Raw genomic sequence first — 21,011 nt, 5'->3', positions numbered from 1 at the left:
GAAAATCCCTGACCCCGCCGGGAATCGAACCCGGGAACCCGGGCGTGGGAAGCGAGAACGCTACCGCACGACCACGAGATGCGGGCACGGTGAGCCATTTGGGGGTGGAACCTTCGGATGTCATTGCTCCGTGTGGCAACTTTGATTTTCGCAAGTCATTCCTTAAACCATCCGGACATCGGTCCGGTATACTTGGTATTGCAAGTTCATCTAACTGCGCTGTGCCCTGGTTCCGTTGCATCAAAGTGTGATGAATATTCGACGATTCAGTTTTTTTATTTGTTATTGTTAATATTTAAAGTGGTGAATTTTATGAATCAAAGTTTATTCTCTGTATAAAATTTCAGCCGCCAATTTAAATTGGAATTGCAAACTTCTTGTTGTCAACTATCATAGAAACAATTTTGCTCCGTCAAACCGTGCTTTGGTATTTGAGGTTGTGTGCGGATTGTCTTGTCATTATCATCTTGAGCCAGCTGCGGTTTATAAACTTATCGAGCGAAATTTCACCTCATTGGACGCTGTTTATTGAATATTGCTGTAATAAGTAACTGCGGTTGTCACGCTGTAGCGTTTAACGTATCTTCCTGCATTTGGCGCTACTCAGTGCTTGGCTGTGGGTTTTATTATTTTAGTGAACTGTGTATTAATACTGGGTTTGTGTGCTCTAGCAACCATATTGTTGTGAGCAAGGAATTCAGACACGCGCCCCATGTGAATGCCAAACGCCGAGAATGTGCTGATTGCTGTCTACATCTTTCACGTTATCATAAGATCATATTGCCGAATGCTTACCATAACAGTAAATTCTCATATTTATGAGATATTGCGTTTCGAGTATTTTTGAAACCTAATGGCTTTCACAAATTTTTATTTTTCATATTCACTATTAGTGAGCTCATATATGCACTTATGTTAAGGTTATGTCTGTGTAAAGAAATTTTTTATGAATTTTAAGTTGGGGCAATAAGGCTGTTTTTCTTTTAAAATTTTTTGAATCGTTATCATTGTTTTCATATAAATGAATAATCGGTGTAGGTCACTGCAATTTTCAGATGCTGATTAATCATTGTGTTGTTACCAGTGCTGTGTTTTAACTAACGTGGTGAACATACATTTTTTGTATTCTCATATGGGTTCAGCATTTCACTCCAGCAGCCCATGGGCCTACTTACCAATTCTACACATTGCCAGTGAACACCTATCAAAAGCCTGAATATGGTCCTCAAGGATAGACGCATACGTTTGTTGATCCATTTTATCTTCCAGAATGACGAGGTCACCCACGCAATGACACTAAAATATTTCCGAGATCATAATGAGGATATACAAGGGTAATACAGTACACAAAGGGAGATGAAAATATAATAGTCATTGGGAACTGGAATGTAGCTGTAGGGGAAGGAGTAGAAGAACAGGTTGCAGGAAAATATGGGCTTGGAACAAGGAATAAGAGAGGAGAGAGACTAATTGAGTTCTGTAATAAATTTCAGCTGAAAATAACGAATAGTCTGTTCAAGAATCACAAGAGGAGGAGGTACACTTGGAAAAGACCGGATGATACGGGAATATTTCAATTAGATTATATCATTGTCGGACAGAGATTCCGAAATCGGATACTGAGTTGTAAGGCGTACCCAGGAGCAGATATAGACTTAGATAACAATGTAGTAATGATGAAGAGTAGGCTGAAGTTTAAGAGATTAGTCAGGAAGAAACAATACGCAGAGACGTAAGGTACACAAATACTGAGGGACGGTGAAACACTTGAACTCCTCTAAGGCTACAGATAAAGCAATAAGGGCTAGCTCAGTCGGCAGTAGAGTTGAGGAGCAATGGACTTCTCAAAAGTGGGCACTCACAGAAGTTGGGAAGGAAAGTCTAGGTACAAAAAAGTTAACTGCGAAGAAACCACGGTAACAGAAGAAATATTTCAGTTGATCGTTAAAGAAGTGGTACAAAAGTTTTCAAAGAAATTCAGGAATATAGAAATTCAAATCCCTGAAGAATGAAAAAAATGGGAAGTACAGGGAAAGTGAGACTAAATGGGGTTCATGAAAGACGTGTAATGAATCAAAAAATAAATGATGGTCGCAAGGACTGATTCAGCATACAGAAAAGACAAAACAACTTTTGGTGACATAAAAAAGGAAAGGTGGTAATACTAAGAGTGCAACAGGAATTGTACTGTTAAATGCAGATGATGGAGCGGATAGATGGGAAGCGTACACAGGAGGCCTCTATGAAGAGGAAGATTTGTCTCAAGTGATAGAAGAAGAAACTGTAGTCGGTTTAGAAAACATAATGGATCCAGTATTAGAATCAGAAGTTACGAGAGTTTTGCAGGACTTAAGATTAAATAAGTCGGAATGGATAGATAACATTCCATCAGAATTTCTAAAATCATTGAGAGAAGTGGCAACAAAATGACTATTCACATGGTGTGTAGAATGTATGAGTCTGACGACATACCATCTTTCTTTCGGAAAAATATCATGAACACAATTACGAGGACTGCAAGAGCTGACAAAAGCGACATTTATCGCACCGTTAGCTTAAAAGCTCGTGCATCGAAGTTGCTGACAAGAATAATATGCAGGAGAATGTTAGATGACCATCAGTTTGCCTTTAGAAAAGGTAAAGGCATACAGAAGCAATTCTGACGTTGCGGTTCATAATGGAAGCAAGACTAAGGAAAAATCAAGACACATTCATAGGATTTGTTTACTTAGAAAAACCATTCGATAATTTAAAACGGTGCAAGGTGTTCGAAATTCTGAAAAAAATTTGGGTTAGCTGTAGGGTCAGCTATATGTACAAGAGGCAAGAGGGAATGGTAAGAGTGGATGACGAAGAACAAAGCGCTCGGATTGTAAGGGGTGCAAGAGAGGGATATAGTTTTTCTCCTCGCTTTGTTCAATCTGTACATCGAAGAAGCGATGATGGAAATAAATGAAAAGTTCAGCAGTGAAATTAAAGTTCAGAGTGAAAGGATATCAATCACAGATTCGCTGATGATATTGCTATCCTGAGTGAAAGAAAGGAAGAATTACATGATATGCTGAATCGAATGAACAATATAATGAGTACAGAATATGGAGTGAGAGTAAATCGAAGAAAGACGAAAGTAACGAAAAGTAGCAGAAATGAGAACAGCGAGAAACTTAACATCAGGACTGATGGTCACGAATTCGATTAAGTTAAGGAATTCTGCTACCATGATGGACGGAGCAAGGAGGATGTCAAAGGCAAACTAGCCCTGGCAAAAAGGGCGTTTCTGGCCAAGAGAAGTCCACTAGTATCGTAGGCCTTAATTTGAAGAAGAAATTTCTGAGAAAACAATTCTGGAGCACAGCACTGTATGATAGTGAAACATGGACTGTGGGAAAACCGGACCAGTAGAGAATCGAAGCTTTTGAGATGTTGTGCTACAGACTAATGGTGAAAATTAGGTGAACTGATAGGGGAAGGAATGAGGAGGAACTGCGCAGAACCGGAGAAGAAAGGAATATTTGTAAAACACTGATAAAGAAAAGACTGGGTGGTAGGACATCCATTAAGACACGAGGGAGCTATAGAGGGCAAAACCTGTAGAGAAAGACAGAGATTGGATTACATCCAGCAAATAATTGAGGACGTAGGTAGCAAGTGCTAATCTTGAATGAAGAGTTTGTCGCAGGAGAGGAATTCGTGGCGGGCCGCATCAAACCAATCAATAGACTGATGACCCCCCCAAAAAAAAGGAAAAGGATAGGAAAATACAACCTGCTCCGGCCATGACGCATACGACAATTGTTGCTGGATGTGTGGTTTCACGTCGTACACGCCAACGGCCACCTGTCCGGTAGAGCATAAAATGAGATTTATCTCTAAAGGCCAGATGACGTGGGGCGGCGGGTGGAAAATTTATTTATATTTTCTATTGTATTGTTGCTGTTCTCAACATAGGCTCTCTAACTACAATGTTGGCAACCAGAAAGTGATTTGCAAAAACGTGATGCCTGTAATTAAAGTTCATTGTGCGCACTCTGTTGGAGAAATAAGGTTATTGATCATTGAAGGTCATTACTCTGAAGATTTAGGATGTCTGAGATTCACATAAAATGCAGTTTAACAATTTTCACAATATTCTGAAAACGATAAAGCGTAAAGTTTCAAATAAATATTTAACCAAGCAATGCTACCATCAGCTATTGTCCTATCAGAACCGTTCAGAGTCTATTGTGCGGATCGTATTATCCCTAGATAACGAAACTGAACAATATTTGCTATCGATGTAAATGTTCAAAGTGAATGCTCACCAAAATTTGATGTCAATACTCATCAAACGCCACACTAGTAATTATGGAAGGTCTGTCCTGCGGCGACACGTGAAAATACGACACACGCAAACTGAGAATAAATCACTGGAGTCGTTCCGCAATTAACACTTTACCACGATGCAAACTCATTGTTACGTGCGTACCGAGCTACGTGATACTGCATCCAAGGCTGTTCCTTGCAACTGCACAAATGCTACGCGGCTTCTGACACGGAGAGCACCCTGATACGAATCTAGAAGAGAACTGACGCCTGATTCTAACTGGCAGCGCTCTTATTTATACAGCCGCGGTGCGGACCGCAGAAGGCGCAGCCGACAACATTTGCCTTCCTGACTAGCCGCTGGGCTAGCAGAACACCACTTCAAGTTACTAAATAATTAATTGCTTCATTCGCTGAAGACCAACGAAGCTCTCAATTTAATTATGCTATCAGTGAACAGGTAAGTATCTGTAATAAAATTCTGATGTTGCTAGGCTAAATAGTTTTGGCGAGAGAATTACTTTAGTTGCACTGCATGCAATAGATGAGCTCTGAACTTGCCCTTTGGAGAGACTCTACAGCTATAGTTTTATAGCTACCTTTTGGAAACTTCTCACATCTTTGTTATTATATCGTATCTCCATGCTACCTAAATCTAAACATCCTGGCTTTATCTAATCACTTACTTAATTTATCTTTTTTCCATACTTTTAGGACACAAAAACAGAAAATCATGAATTTCAACCAAAATTTTACTTGGTGAGATCCAGGATGGTGTTTCCATTAAATTACAATGAAAAAGGAATCCGATTTTAGATTTCGATGTTCTAGCGCCTTCCTGTTGCGCAGATGATTTTTACGTAAAACGTCCAAATTTCGAAAACTGTTAATGTTACTAAACTTAAACTTAACACATTATCATTTTAGCATCACTCCTAACATGCTATTATCTTTTCATATTATTTACTTTACTTTTAAGGTATTGCGCAGCATTTGTGACGTCATAGCTAGTTACAGCGGACTAGGCTGGGACATATTGGAAAGTATATGAATTCCATATGGCGTGAGTAGATTGCTTCCCTACATCGCCCTCTACTTAATTTTTTTGAATGTAAGTGAAAAAAATTAATTACCAAAGGGGAAGCAAGAGTACAGCTTAACTCCTTACGAAAATGGAAAAAATTGGAATTTAAACATTTAGACATATTGAAAGAAAACTTATTATCTACTTCAATTATTTAGATTTCTGCTATATTCACTGCCTCTTAAGCAAAATTGCAAAACTGATAACAACATCTATAAAATACGTAAATTGCAAGTCAGCAAAATTCATGGCACTAATACCTTGCATGTTAAATTATTCATGAAACACGTATTAAATGGACTTTCGAAAATCAATGAAACAATTTGGCATGCATATTGCTTCTAATACATAAAAACATAAACATTTAAAATAATGAAAATGTCTGGCTCATGTTTCACTTAATTAGGGGAAAAGCTTAAACCTATTAGATTGTCTGTAGATATTTTTACATACATAGGTACAAAGAAAATGACATGATTATTCTTGTTGCGTAAATGAATATTGAAATGTTGGCAGTCTTTTCTACACCTGAAAGAGAGTTTCTCGAATCATAACACTTCCAGTTTTACATACGTTGTTGTAGCCACTTTGGCTGGCGTTCTGCATTTCGACTCACAAGGTTCAGAGGGGGAAATTGCTATGGAGTGCGTCCTTCACGTCCACTCTATACCACAACGGGGAAAGGGGAGGGATCACTGTGAGTTGTGTCCAAGTCACTCCACACTTTCATGCAGCTATCAGGCTGCCATTATCTGGTTTGTTTTGTAGAACAAACAAAAATAGTGCCTTAGACACCATTCAATTAAGGGTCACAATGTAATGGGGATATATACATTTTACCCTTCAACTCGTTACTGAAACAAAGTTAACAGAACGGTTTTCTATTTCAAACTCATGGTTACTTTACTGTAATTAAATCCGTAAACAAATGACTCAATACGCCATTAATCACGTACTAAAGAAAATTTTATATCCAAGGCATACATTCATGAAGCCTTTAAATCTCAAATTATTATTTCTGGGCCGGAACACTGAACCAATGCTCGGTACATTCCTGACACATTTGTATTTATTTTCAGGCTCACTCATCGTCAACTATATCATTCTTAGAGATGGTATGAGTATTCTTAATTATTAGTTGTCATTCTTAGCTTCTCTGTACATTTGAGTAATTTGTGATAATAGGAGTACAATTTCTGAGAGTTCAAAACACACTATGATTAGTCGATTACTAAATAAACTTATTGGTCCTTCGCTGCTGTGTCAGTTCCCCATTTCATTGAAGTTTAATTATGCTGAGCTATTAATAATGTTTCATGTCTGCATTTATGTTATTCCATTACGTTGCTAGCGTGGGTACTTACGTAATACTCATTCTGTTAACAATTTAAAGCACAAGATAGCACATTGGTTTCATTTCTATGGTGTATTGCAGCTGATCAGTTTGCCTACGTGGCAATACATTTCCATTCGATCGGATGCTGAAACTACAGGTAGTCTCTGTCGACTATTACTAAAGGGCATTAAGTAATCATGGATACGCGTTATGCTAAATTCCTTAAACCTATAGGACAGCATAAGCTGCTTTGTCTCATCTAACATAAGGGTACCTACGGTCTCATTCACGCCTTCAGCTCATAACCTTAATACATGTAGGCTCCAACCTCACAAATACTTCAAGGACGTGTCCTTCACGTCTCAACCACAAACACTGTCCAATTCCATTGTTATTCCCATTCCCTGCTATACAAGGTGAGTTCATCATTACAACTTGTCTGCATATATTCCATAACAGTAAGTAATCTCTTCTGCTATTTACTAGTTAGCTCTAATGCAGACAATAGGTCCCATTGCCACTTCAGCTTCTGCTTACCAACGAATTTGCATATCTTTTTAATATTACTATGGAACCATTTCCAGTAGAACAACACATTGTACTTATAATATTACCAAGGTACTTCCTAAAACGTATAAATACATACTTGTTACTCAGATATATTTATGCCTTCAACTCTCTAAGTAATCATGGATACGCGTTATGCTAAATTTCTTAAACCTATAGGACAGCATAAGCTGCTTTGTCTCATCTAACATAAGGGTACCTACGGTCTCATTCACGCCTTCAGCTCATAACCTTAATACATTTAGGCTCCAACCTCACATACTCTCTATTGTTTACATATCACTATTAGGTTTCTCACATCCAGTAGTTTCTTCACTAATCGGTTGATGGAATGGTTACAGAACTCGTGGTTTGTTACTGAGAATATCTGTAAAATTTGTTATGGGAAGAAGAATTCGAAATCTTGGGGATAGGAATGAGTGAGACCTGAAATGTGGAAAGAAGATCTCACACAGCTGGGACTGCACAGCTGCCACACTGCGTAGAGGTTACAGAACAACCTCATCCCTACAGAATTCATTCACTACCTATGAATCTCTTTAGGTCGATCACGTTTCTGAGACCTAATACTTTTTTACTGTTCGGGTACTCCAGCCTACACGCATTTGCATGCGGTTTTCCTATAACCCTGGAAGGTCCTCGGTAAACGAACATGAATTTCTTTGTTTCTGCTTCTGCTGTGTTCAACCTAACTTAACTAAGATCGACATCTTCATCCCAATATCTTCATTTTTCAGAATTCGTATAGGCAGCTCCCAAGTCTCAACATTAGTTACTATGTGTTTGTCAATAAATGGTACCGTAATTACTCCGGATATTGGGAAGACCATTTTTAACTGGCTCCTTTCAAAGTTAACAACACCCTGATACTTTGACAAGAAATTTATGCCAATTAGAACCTCGATACTGAGATTGTTTATTATTAAGCATGGATGATCAATCACATTACCATTAATATAAAAGGGATGCAAAGCTTCTTGCTTTACCGTTTTTCACACCTTGCCAGTAGCACCAATTATCCTCAGTCCTGATACACTCATTAATGTAAGCTTATCTTTACTAGGTAATGCATCAAAAAAGGACTGAGACAAAGCACTCATCTCACTGCCACTGTCTAAGAGACAACATACACTGATATCTAATATATTTACTAGTATTATAGGGTGGCGTATTCTAGGTTTTACAGGTGGTTCCTCAAATTCATCCAACAGTTCCTTTTGGATTTGTCTGCAGCTAAAGCGATCGACATCTGTCTTCATTACATTTAGATCGAGGTATGTAGGGGTTTCCTGAACCACATTTTCAGCTGCCTTTTCCAGTTGGTCTACTAATTTCAAATCAAAACACCGCACGACTTTATTACATTTAGTGTGCTGAACGTGACCTAAATTATTGTGGTCGGAGCGACTCTGCGCCTCCAAACCGGGCATGACACTAGTTACAGCTAAACCACTTTCATTATTATCGTCTAGTTCCTTCTCAAGTGACAACTGGTCACAGCCACTGGGTTCATCGACCCACAACAGGCTACTCTCTACATTTTGACTTACCTCTAGCCCTATCAGCACAGTGTCAACATCCTGCACAGGCACTTTAGATAAGAGCACATCATTCTCATCGTAGATATAAGCATGAATTTCTTCTGCTTCTTCACCTGACAATTCAGTACTTTGTGGCTCTTCCCTACCATTATGTTGCTGCGCCTTCTCTTGCTCTTCCCACTTAGAATGCGTCTCTAACACGGTATCAACTAAATACTATTACCAATCGCCGTAATTACTGGCTCAGGAAAAGTAACGGCCTGGTGAGCGCCAGTGTCCTCATAGACGGGAAATAATTTTCCTGCCTCTGCCAACTACTGTTTCTCTTATTGCCATTATTGGTAACTGGAGCAAAATTGCTTTCAACACTGATGTTTACCTGCACATTTTCGTTACAAACAACATTTCTATAAACAGATTGCCATTGTAGGTTATGGTTATTATTTCTCCATTCCCTACCTCTCTTAGGATGGCGAACACCTACTGTTCAGATGTTTACATTGCCATTCTACTCATTCTTAAAATTACTGCTGGTGCTGTTACTATTTCTATTATTACGTGCCCGCTCCTCATTGACAGCAACAAGCTCTACACGTTCCAAATATTCAATGAAACGGTCAAGATCGTCTCTAGAGGCGGATATGATTCTAGTCTGCCAATACCATGGTAATTTAGCTTCAAGACCTAGTATGATGATTTCAGGTTTCAGATTTTCCGTCAAACGTGACAGACTTGAAATCCAAGATCTGGCAAACCCTTTGATAGATTCCCTGCCTGTATTGAAGCGTTTCCCACTCCGAAATTCTCTCAGCACCTCATTCTTCTTAAGATTAGACCAGTATTCATTAATGAGAGCTGTTTTAAATTCTGCTAATGTGCTACACTTCAACATGGCATCAGCTGACCAATGCACTGACTTCTAATAAATGACATTTTCTCGCATTCAGACCAAACTGATGGAAACACATCTTCAAAATCGTTCCAAGAATCTAGCGGATGGATATTTTTGTCTGGATCGAATCGTAAGAACTGCCAACACCCAATAAAAGCAGCGTTTGCAGCTACAACTTGCTGTACACTACCATTACCAGAAGCTACTGAAGCTACTTTATTCTCAATTTTAGCAATGTTAGTGCTAATCGTTTCTACTTTCATTTCAACATTACCTACTCTTTGCACAACATGAGTAGTATCAGTCTTAATTGCTTCTACATCTGCTTGACATATATTCACTTTTACATTAACATCTTTAAATCTATCTGAGCATAGTTCAGATTCCGACTTTATATTTTCTGTTAAGTTTTGCTCCAGTTTCGCGTCTTCCTTTTGGAAGTCTTTGCGAACCTCAGCAACTTTGGACCTTACTGTTTTATGCAGCTCAGATAATTGCATTAACATCAGCATGGTTGGAGTCAATATTATAAATTAAACTGTCTAGATCTGCTTTGAGCGCAGCTTTTAACACTAGGACCGCCGAGTGGTCAATTTGACCACTTTTTATATTTTAACATGTTATTATTCGGTCAATTTCTAATCTATGCTGTTGTGAGTTAATGACTTTTCCTAAATGTTTATGTAGATCATATAAATAGTCCAATATTTACTTTATCTTCATTAGTTTTCTTTGAATGACCACTTATTCTTAAAACTGCCGAGTGGTCACTTTGGCCACATTACATGTATATTTGAAAACAGATTACTTAAAGATTGTTCTGCGTCACTCCCCGGATTTATTCTTAGCACCCGTCAACAATGTACTAAATTTGTTGGTTACTGAAATTTATTCGCATTGTTTGAATTTAAAAGCTCAACAATGCAATATGTCATTTATTTTTTACTATTGGGTTTCGCATAAACAAGACTGATTATTTGAGTACTGGTCTCAGAGCAGTAGACATGGCTCAGATGTCACAGCGATACAAACCACGGCCACGGCCACTTTCAGATGAAGAAATTGTCACACTTTTGTATGAATCGGATACTGAAAATGATCCTGAAGTTGAGGACCTTGTGGAAGATTGTACGGATGAAGATTACCAACCTGTCGCTAATGTGGAGAGTGACAGCTCCGAGACTGAAGATGAAGGTAATTTACATTCACTTATATTATTATTGTTATTATTACTATTGTTACTATATAAATAATGATCACTATTATAATAGAGCTGACACTTCTACTGCTACTTCTGTTACTGCTATTTTATTGTGTGGTGTGTTATATTTATAATGAGTTGTAGCTTTCTAATTGTCTCTTTCCTCACGCAGTCGCTGAACCAGGACCAAGCAGTAATATAAACAATGCTAGAGAAGGACCTACCCTGGGTAAAAAGAGAACTGCACCTCCTGTAGGTGGACCGATATAGAATCGACGTAGAAGAGGAGAACAAAGTGAGGGTTCACTTCCAGCACCTGGCTCAAAACTCCTGGGGAAGGACGGGATCACGGAGTGGACTGTAGCAGACTTCGGTGTTACTACTACAGGTAGGATAGGTCAACAGAATATATTGAATGAAACACGGGGACCTACTCCACACGCAAAGCGGCACGTCTCAAATGATAATGTTTCGAGTGCCTGGCGCCTTTTAGTTGATCAATCAATGTTGAAACACATAAAGAAATGCACAGAAGCAGAGGCACAACGGCTTCTTGGAAATGATTCCTGGAGTTTACATTTAGAAGAATTAGATGCATTTGTTGCTTTATTATATGTTCCTGGTGCACTAGGTGCCAGATGTATTGGAGTAGATGAGTTGTGGTCGAAAAAGTGGGGAGCCCCATTTTTCGCTGACACAATGAGCAGAAGCAGCTTTCGAGAAATTTTGAAATATCTGCGTTTTGATGAAAAAAAATACACGGTCGGAACGTTTGAAAAGTGACGAATTTGCACTTATATCAACTACTTGCAACCATTTTATAGAAAACTGTCAGCTGCATTACATACCTCGATGAAATGTCACTGTGGACGAACAACTTTTCCCCAGCAGAACCAGGTGTCCGTATTTGCAATATAATCCGAATAAGCCTGATAGATACGGAATCAAATTCTGGTTTCTAGCGGATGTAGAAACAAAATATCTTTGTAATGGGTTCCCTTATGTAGGAAAGGACGAACAGAGGGCACCTAATGGAAAACTTCCAGAACAAGTAGTGAAGAAATTGGTAGCTTCATATCGCAATAAGGCGCGAAATGTGACTACTGATAATTTTTTCACTACGGTCACACTTGGGGAGAGACTCGAAACAGAGAAAATTAGTCTTGTCGGCACTATCAACCGTGCAAGAAAAGAAATCCCGAACACTATAAAAAAGTTAAAGCTCCTCTTTATACGTCTGTCCTCTTGAAAAGGGAAGGTGGTACTCTGACTGTTTACCAAGGGAAAAAGAACAAAAATGTTCTTCTGTATAGCACCATGCACACAGATGTGGAAATACAAAATAATTCGAAACACCTTCCCGAAACAGTGAACTTCTACAATAGCACAAAATTTGCCGTAGATGTCTTGGACCAGATGACGAGGATATATTCTGTCCGCTCTGGTACTCATCGATGGCCTGTACACGTATTTCACAATATCCTTGATTTAGGAGTCATCAACGCATGGATCATTTTCAAGCTAGTGACAGGGATCAAAATAAGTAGGAGGAATTTCATCCTAAATCTAGCAGAAGAATTATATAGAGCCTATATGGAAATCAGGAATCAGGAAAGGATGCCAAGGGATGGCAAAGAAAAGGAAAAGAAGGACGATGGTGATGAAGAAAGAGAAGAAGCGGAAATTCCTGCGAAAGTAAGAAAACTCTGCCAAACGAGGAAATTCAGAAACAAGACAAATGAAGTGTGCAGTAAATGCAAGAGATATGTTTGTGGGCCATGTACATATAAAGTAATAAAGACAGTAGTTTGTAATGCTTGTAAGTAGGATTAGGTACTATACATGGTCATATTTTATGATTGGTCTTTCTCTTAACATATTCATGGGTACTTAGTTTCTCCAGTGAGATTAATTTCTATTAATTTTAAAACTACTGCAATACAATTAGTATGGTTGCAGATAAATAATGTGGACTATGTTCTTCAATATTAGTAATATTATGTTCCCATTGTTGTTGTAAAATACAATGATACTGTTGTTAAACGTAATTATAGTGATACATTGTTATCAAGGTCATTAATATCTACATTAAACAGCACAGCATGTACTTACAAAGAAAGTGGTCACTTTGACCACATCGGCGGTTCTAAGTATAGTACTAGTTCCGGTGGTTTTAGTGTTAAATCCTCTTTCAACTTATGCAGCCAGTCTTGAAGGTATTGTCCATCACTTCAAATCTTTTATTAAAATTTGTTTGGCTGGCCAAAATTCTGTTATTTAATTCCTCTTTCAGCTTATTGCAGCCAGCCTTGAAGGTACGGTCCATTGCGTCAAACCGTTTATTCAAATTAGTTTGGCTGGCTGATATTGCCTGCAATTTTGCATTTAAATCAATTTCCCCAGTGTCTTTAGGTTGCTCATTAGCTGGTTTCTTATCACACTCAGGTGAATTAAAACTAGACCCAATACCAGAATCATCAAAACTAAATGAAACATCTGATTTATCTGTTATATCCAAATTCTCATTTTTAAACATTACCACCTCTGATGACTATTTCATTTTTAAATCATCAGAGAAACTATCATCCAGTAAATTAACAATCTCTGATTTCTGTTTTACTACAGGGGTTTCTGTTATTGAATCATTGCCTCTTTTCACATTATTGTCAGGGACAATGGTTCGGATTTCACTTTAACCTCAGTATTTTCAAGCAGATTTACATTTGAACCGTTGTCTGGATTAGCTCTTTCTTCATCAGACATTTGTTCTGATTTAATATTAACTTCTGATTCTTTTAGCAGATCTATCGCCGAAAGTCTTTTAGCGAAGGTTAGTAAAAATTTTAACAGCTTTTCACTACACTTAGTTCCTTCTGCACGACGTATGGCGATGCTGGCGCGGCGTACCAGGATTACTGATGCGGTGCGGTGCGCCGCGGCGCGTTGAACTGCAGACGGCACCTCGACAGCTGCTGTGTGCGAGTGTGGCCCGCAGCAGCAGGTGCGGCTCCGGCCGCAACGTCGTACATGCCAACGGCCATCTGACCGATACAGCATAAAATTTGATTTATCTCTAAAGGCCACATGTTGTGGGGCAGCGGGTGGAAAATTTATTTATATTTTCTATTGTATTGTTGCCGTTCACAACACAGGCTCTCTAACTACAACGTTGGCAACCAGAAAGTGATTAGCAAAAACGTGATGCCTGTAATTAAAGTTCACTGTGCGCACTCTGATGGAGAAATAAGGTTATTGATCATTGCAGTTCATTACTCTGAGGATTTAGGATGTCTGAGATTCACAGAAAATGCAGTTTACTATAACAATTTTCACGATATTCTGAAAACGATAAAGCGTAAAGTTTCAAATAAATGTTTAACCAAGCAATGCTACTATCAGCTTTTGTACTATCAGAGCTGTACAGAGTCTATTGCGCGCATCCTATTAACCCCTACTGTTCAATAACCGTTATTGATGAAAACTGAGAATAAATCACTGGAGTCGTTCCGTAATTAACACTTTACCATGATGCAAACTCATTGTTACGTGCGTACCGAGCTACGTGATACTGCATCCAAGGCTGTTCCTTGCAACTGCACAAACGCGACGCGGCTTCTGACACGGAGAGCACCCTGATACGAATCTAGAAGAGAACTGAGGCCTGATTCTAACTGGCAGCGCTCTTATTTATACAGCCGCGGTGCCGACCGCAGAAGGCGCAGCCGACAACATTTGGCTTCCTGACTAGCCGCTGGGCTAGCAGAACACCACTTCAAGTTACTAAATAATTAATTGCTTCATTCGCTGAAGACCAATGAAGCTCTCAATTTAATTATGCTATCAGTGAACAGGAAAGTATCTGTAATAAAATTCTGATGTGGCTAGGCTAAATAGTTTTGGCGAGAGAATTACTTTAGTTGCACTGCATGCAATAGATGAGCTCTGAACTTGCCCTTTGGAGAGACTCTACAGCTATAGTTTTATAGCTACCTTTTGGAAACTTCTCACATCTTTGTTATTATATCGTATCTCCGTGCTACTTAAATCTAAACATCCTAGCTTTATCTAATCACTTACTTAATCTATCTTGCTTCCATACTTTTAGGACACAAAAACAGAAAATCATGAACTTCAACCAAAATATTACTTTGTGAGATCCAAGATTGTGTTTCCATTAAATTACAATGAAAAAGGAATCCGATTTTAGATTTTGATGTGCTAGCGCCTTCCTGTTGCGCAGATGATTTTTACGTAAAACGTCCAAATTTCGAAAACTGTTAATGTTACTAAACTTAAACTTAACACATTATCATTTTAGCAGCACTCCTAACATGCTATAAATTTTTCAGATTATATACTTTTCTTATAAGGTATTGAGCAATATTCGTGACGTCATAGCTAGTTACAGCGAACTAGGCTGGCACTCAATGGAAAGCATATGAATTCTATATGGTGTGAGTAGGCTGCTTCCCTACAATGTCTCCACTGAGTGCGCGTTCAGTTGCGATATTGGAGCGCAAATTCCATTTGTCACCGACAAACATCAGTCAGCATGGGTGCACGAACCAGGCGCCTGCTGCAGAGGCCCACACGTAGCACGTTTGCTGAACGGTCGTTGGGAAGACATGTTGATAGCCCTTTGGTTCATTTGGGTGGTCAGTTGCTCAACAGTTGCACGCATATCCGCAGCCGTTGTTCACCCACATCATCTATGGCCGACGCTGCACAACAGTTTTCTCGACATTTCGATTACGCCATTTTGCTATATACTGTGTGCTTTGAAGACGGCGTCACGCGAACCAAACATAGCCGTTTAGGAAGTGATTCCCCCGTTGATCCGAAACCGGATCATTATGTTCTTTTGAACGTCAGATAAATTGCCCGGTTTCCGCATTATGACAATGACTGCACTGTTTTACGTGTCCCCTCTACACGCTTTATATACCCTCCACCGCTAATGTTGCCAAGTGAAACACCAAGACTGGGAGCTGTAATCACAAAGAAATTGTTCCGCCGATTGGTGACGTGACACTACACAAATGATTAGCATTACAGACGTTTTCATGCACTGTGACTGGAAAGTCTGTGCGAAATAATGTCCCCATGTGCTGCAATCAGAGCCGTTAGACACCATGGCATGGAATCAACGAGCACCTGAATAAGTTGCTGGAGAACGCTCTGCAATGAGGTTTGTAGGTGTGTGCGCAAAGCGTTAATTGTGGCTGCAGGAAGACCTGAGTGAACAAGTTGCCGACGCTCCATATCCCACACATGTTCAGTGGGTGACATGTCAGGCGAAGAGGCCGGCCAGGGAAGCAGCGGTACCCGTCGTTCTTTAAAGAAGGATTACACATGTGGTGGGGCGTTGTCCTGCTGAAATATGTCATGTGGAACGGCCTGCATTAGGTGGAGTGCCTCGGGCTGTAAAACTCCCCCTAATGTAGCGGTAACTGTTGAGGTTGTCCTCAAGACGTAGGAGGCGAGATCGCGTGCTGTAAGCATTGACGCCTGAAACCATCACACCTGGCATTTGTCTGCTATGCCGCTCAACAATACATTCTGGCGGACTGCTTTGACCACAGCGCCGTCGAACGTAGGCAAGTTGAAGCGGTACTCGCCACTCAGCACGTCAGTGTAGGCATTCACGTGCCCATTAAAAAAAAATGGCTCGAAGCACTATGGGACTTAACATCTGAGGTCATCAGTTCCCTAGAACTTAGAACTACTTAAACCTAACCAACCTAAGGACATCACACACATCCATGCCCGAGGCAGGATTCGAACCTGCGACGGTGCCCATTACAGTCATCGGCGTTTGTGAGTTCTGGTTAATGGTAGCCGACGCAATGGAATGTGTGCCATAAGACCAGCACTTAGAAGACGGCCTCGGAGCGACGACGCAGACATGTTCACACCTATCGCAGTGCGCCAACATCACGTCAACATCGCGAACGAAGCTGTTCTGTCCGCTACGGCCAAACGTACAAGATGGCGATTATTTTGCACTGTAGTCACATTGTGTCGTTCAGTACCCTGTCGGCACAGTGTGCGACCCTCTCCTCTCAATTGGGTCCACATACGCCTCACTGTTGAAGCAACTTGTCCTTTACGGACCGCACTGTTACGGAACGAGAGACACGCCTTCCGGAGACCATCATTCCGTACCGTTCGCACGCACTTACATGCCGATATTCTACCCTGTGATGGCGGCGAGGCATAGTGGCACTTGGTCACACGTTTCCGCTTCCTTATGACCGCACCAACTGAGCGTTGCGTAACACTGACCTGTTCGGTCACGCAGAAGAGGGAGCATTTGGGTCTTTGTGTTCGCCACCACTCTACCATTTAATGCTCCACTGTTCTACAGGGTCTACTTATCGCTGCGCGTTGCACACCGTTGCTTCTGAGTATTTAAAAAAAATTTCTGGTTTGGTTATACCTTGCCACATTAAGAGGAGAATCTAATTATTTATATTTGTTAGTAAAAAGGGACCTAGGTACTAGGCTGACTCCAATTACTTTTGCTCTGCTTATGTTTACACTGAAAAAAATGGTGGGAATTATTTTTAAACAACTTTTCGTCACAAAAGTGGATAACTCACTCAAACAGCAAATAGTGCGAGGTATACCAGCATCTTACTGCTTTCCCTTTTTTATTAATTTATCTCTTTGTTTGCTATTGTCGTTCTGAATTTCCATATCAGGTGACTCGAGAAAGGTGTGAGTGAGTGAGGCCCATATCATTATTTATTAATGATGTAAATCTAAAAAACGCAAAGACATTATTTTCACCGCTTGGCTAAGAACACTCATAAAGAGGTAACAAGGCAAATGAACAGTCATGAAAATAGAAAGATATGAGGGATCTGACAGATTTATCTACACGGTTCCGACGGTTCTACCTCTTTGGAGGCATCTGGGAGTGCCTTTTCGACTCAGATCTGACGCAAACGTCTCCGCACCTAAAATCTGCCCTTATTATGACCAACAGTATAGTCCCGATCCGCGCCACGGTGCGTAAAGAAGTTGAGCAAGGCCCTGGATTGACACTTGGATCAGTAGAATCGGATTTTCAGAGACGCGTGTGAGATTTGTGTAGTACTTAAGAGACAGTGACATGCGCAGGTGTTGGACGCCTATGATTGCTTTAGGGTGTAGTTTGAGGGTTGTGCCACGTCCTCCAATCTGTTGTCGAGCCCTACACTATTATTTCGGCGATATGCTCGCCTTTCAGTGAGATAATGCGCTAGGAAAATGCGCCCACTTTGTGAACGCCTTCCTAGAGGCAGCAATTAATGGAATGTTATGCCATGCGCTATCTGCTGAAATGAGCCCGATTCAGAATGCTTGTGACCAGTTGGATCTTTCAATGCTTCCTCGCAAAAGCTATCCTCACACACTAGATGACCACAAGAGGGCTGCCACAGAAAAGCAGAAGAGACTCAAGCAGCAACGCCTCCACTCTTTTGTGGATAACATGTTTAGAAGGATACAAGACGTTGCAATATAGGGGTTAAAAACACGAAATTTTATGCAACCCCTTCCCCCCAACCATGCAACGTTGTCTGTGGCCTTTATGGTATGTCTCTTCATGGATCTACAAATTTCCCACTTAGTTGCTATCTTTATGCGGTTTTTATTAACATGCGGGTTTTTGTCGAGACTTTACAAATTTTCATTAATTTATAGGCACTCTTGATGGATTGTAACCCTCGATCTAATGGTTAACCAGTTATGTTCGGTCTCCAGTCGTCCGTTAGGATTCATGCTCCCAGCCTATTATTGGTATTATATCTCATTAAGTTGGGCGGTTGTTCCTTGACGGTTCTTATAGTTTCTCAAAAAATATTTTACGCACGCTTAAAGGACCGTGGACCATACTTTCTTCGTACATGAGTATTCATTAATTCTGTCATTACTCACTGAAGTATATACTTTAAGATTAAAACCGTGATTTAGAGTGTAAGTAATTTGTACTGTTTTTCACTACTGGTCGTAACTATGTGTGGAGAACGTTTTTTTTTTTTTTATATAATTTAACGGATCTAACCTGATGCTGTGGCTTCCTGTCTACGAAAGTGGTCGTTAAATAAAGTATTTACAAGAGCGACGAAGCAGTTATTATTCAAGATGAATAATATGTGTTCTTAGGGATAAACCACGAACTAGGAGAAGTAACAATTTCTTTTCACAGGTATCAATGGAAGATCTTACGGCTAATTGCACTAAATTAGGCACTAAATAAGCATCTTTAACGACACTGATTTACTTGTAACATTTTTCACTGTTTTACTGTGGTGCGTGGATCCCAATATCCGGACTCAGGGAGATTGGTGACCTAAGGCTGCACTTCTGAAAATGTGAGGAAAGGGTAATATGTTTGCTCTTTACACTGTAAGTCGAGAAGAGAGGGAAAAAAGCATTTAATAACGCAGAGTTATCTTCTTTCATAAAGGTATTCCTAAGGCGCGAAAGCAGACGCCGCCTCAAGACAGCGTCGAGGGCAATATGAGGCTCCATTCTCAAATTGTCCACATTTCTCCGCTTGTCACGTGCAGCATAGGAAGGATCTCGCTATTCAGCCAAGTGTGTAATTCACCGTCACATATCGCGAGGAATACGTGCGGAGTATCACTCGCAAATGGAGGCAGTCATGTGTTCTTCGACTGCTTACAGCCTTCCACGATTGTCAAGCGACTCTCACAAGGTACACCGGGGCACTTTCCAGCCACTTAAAGCAAATATGGAAGGGTTATCTTATGTTTTCTTAAAGAAAACTATACCTTCATTAGATTAGTTACAAATAAGAAACCATCCTGAAATTGCCATTCCCAACTTAGATCTCAGTTTGTGCAGAATGCATCCTATGTTATCACTAGCTGAGTACCATTTCTCGGGTATATGTTTATTCCTGTCTTCTATTAGTAAATTTCCTCCTTCCTCCTCTCTCTGTCCATCTCCTCCTTCTCCGTCTCTCTGTCGATCTCCTTCACGCCTACACTGTCCATCTTCTCCATCCCCTCCCTCTATTCACCTCCTCCACATTCCACTATCCGCTCATCTCATCTTGCCCCTCTCTCTGTCCGTCTCCTCCTTCCTCCTTTCACTGTCAGTCTGCTCCTCACCCCTCTACTCCTTCCCCCTCTGTACATCTCCTCCTCTCCCCATAAATCCATCTCATTCCCCCCCCCCCTCTCTCTTTGTTCAGCTCCTCCTCACCTATCTCTCAATCTCCTTTTTTTCCCTTTATGTGTCCATTTCCTTCTCCTCCCTCTCTTCCTGCCCCCGCCCTTTTTCTGCTTCTCCTCTTTCCTTTCCCTGTCCATCTTTACCTTTCACCTCTCTCTGTCCCTTTCCTTCTCACTCTCTCTGTCCATCTGCTCCCCTCCCCCCACCCATTTCTGCCCATCTCTTGTGTGTGTGTGTGTGTGTGTGTGTTGGGGCTTACTGGCACTCAACGCGAGGTCATCAGCAACCTGACACACATTAAAAGAAACGAATGTGGACAAAATTAGAAAAATGGGAGCACACACGCAAAGAAAGCGGGAAAAGACGAAAAATGCTCCATAAAAAAATAAAACGTAAGTAAAACGATAAAGGAACGTCAAAGACGCCACAGGAAATTGTCACTGGCTGGCCACTTACATAAAACATGGGCGGGCAGTCACCCTGTGAACAAACTACCACCTCTCCCCAACATCTTGGTAAAAATTTTGGACAAGTCACAGAACTTTAAAGCCTTAACCACATTCGTTTGATTATTTCCTAAATGATAAGGCAGATCCGCCGGCAAGTCAGCTGCGGCCCGTGGGTCAGAAAATAAAACGGATCTCAATAAAACACGGCACACAGTGATCTGGACGCCACGAGCACCACACATTGGAGAGTCTTCTCCCAGGAACAAAAAGCCATGCGTCATAGGGCTGTGACTTAAGCGAAGACGAGTGAGGAGTACCACGTCCGGTATCGTCCTTTTCCCCTCGCTCTCTATCTCGTCCTCACTTCCTTCTCTCGTTACCAAGCTCACCCAGATTGGAACCTCCCACCCCTACAATATTTCTCTCCAGATTGTAGCTAGTAAATGTACC

The sequence above is a fragment of the Schistocerca nitens genome, chromosome 2 (assembly GCF_023898315.1).
Source record: "Schistocerca nitens isolate TAMUIC-IGC-003100 chromosome 2, iqSchNite1.1, whole genome shotgun sequence".
Classification (NCBI taxonomy): Eukaryota; Metazoa; Arthropoda; class Insecta; order Orthoptera; family Acrididae; genus Schistocerca; species Schistocerca nitens.
This window is presented reverse-complemented; position numbering follows the sequence as displayed.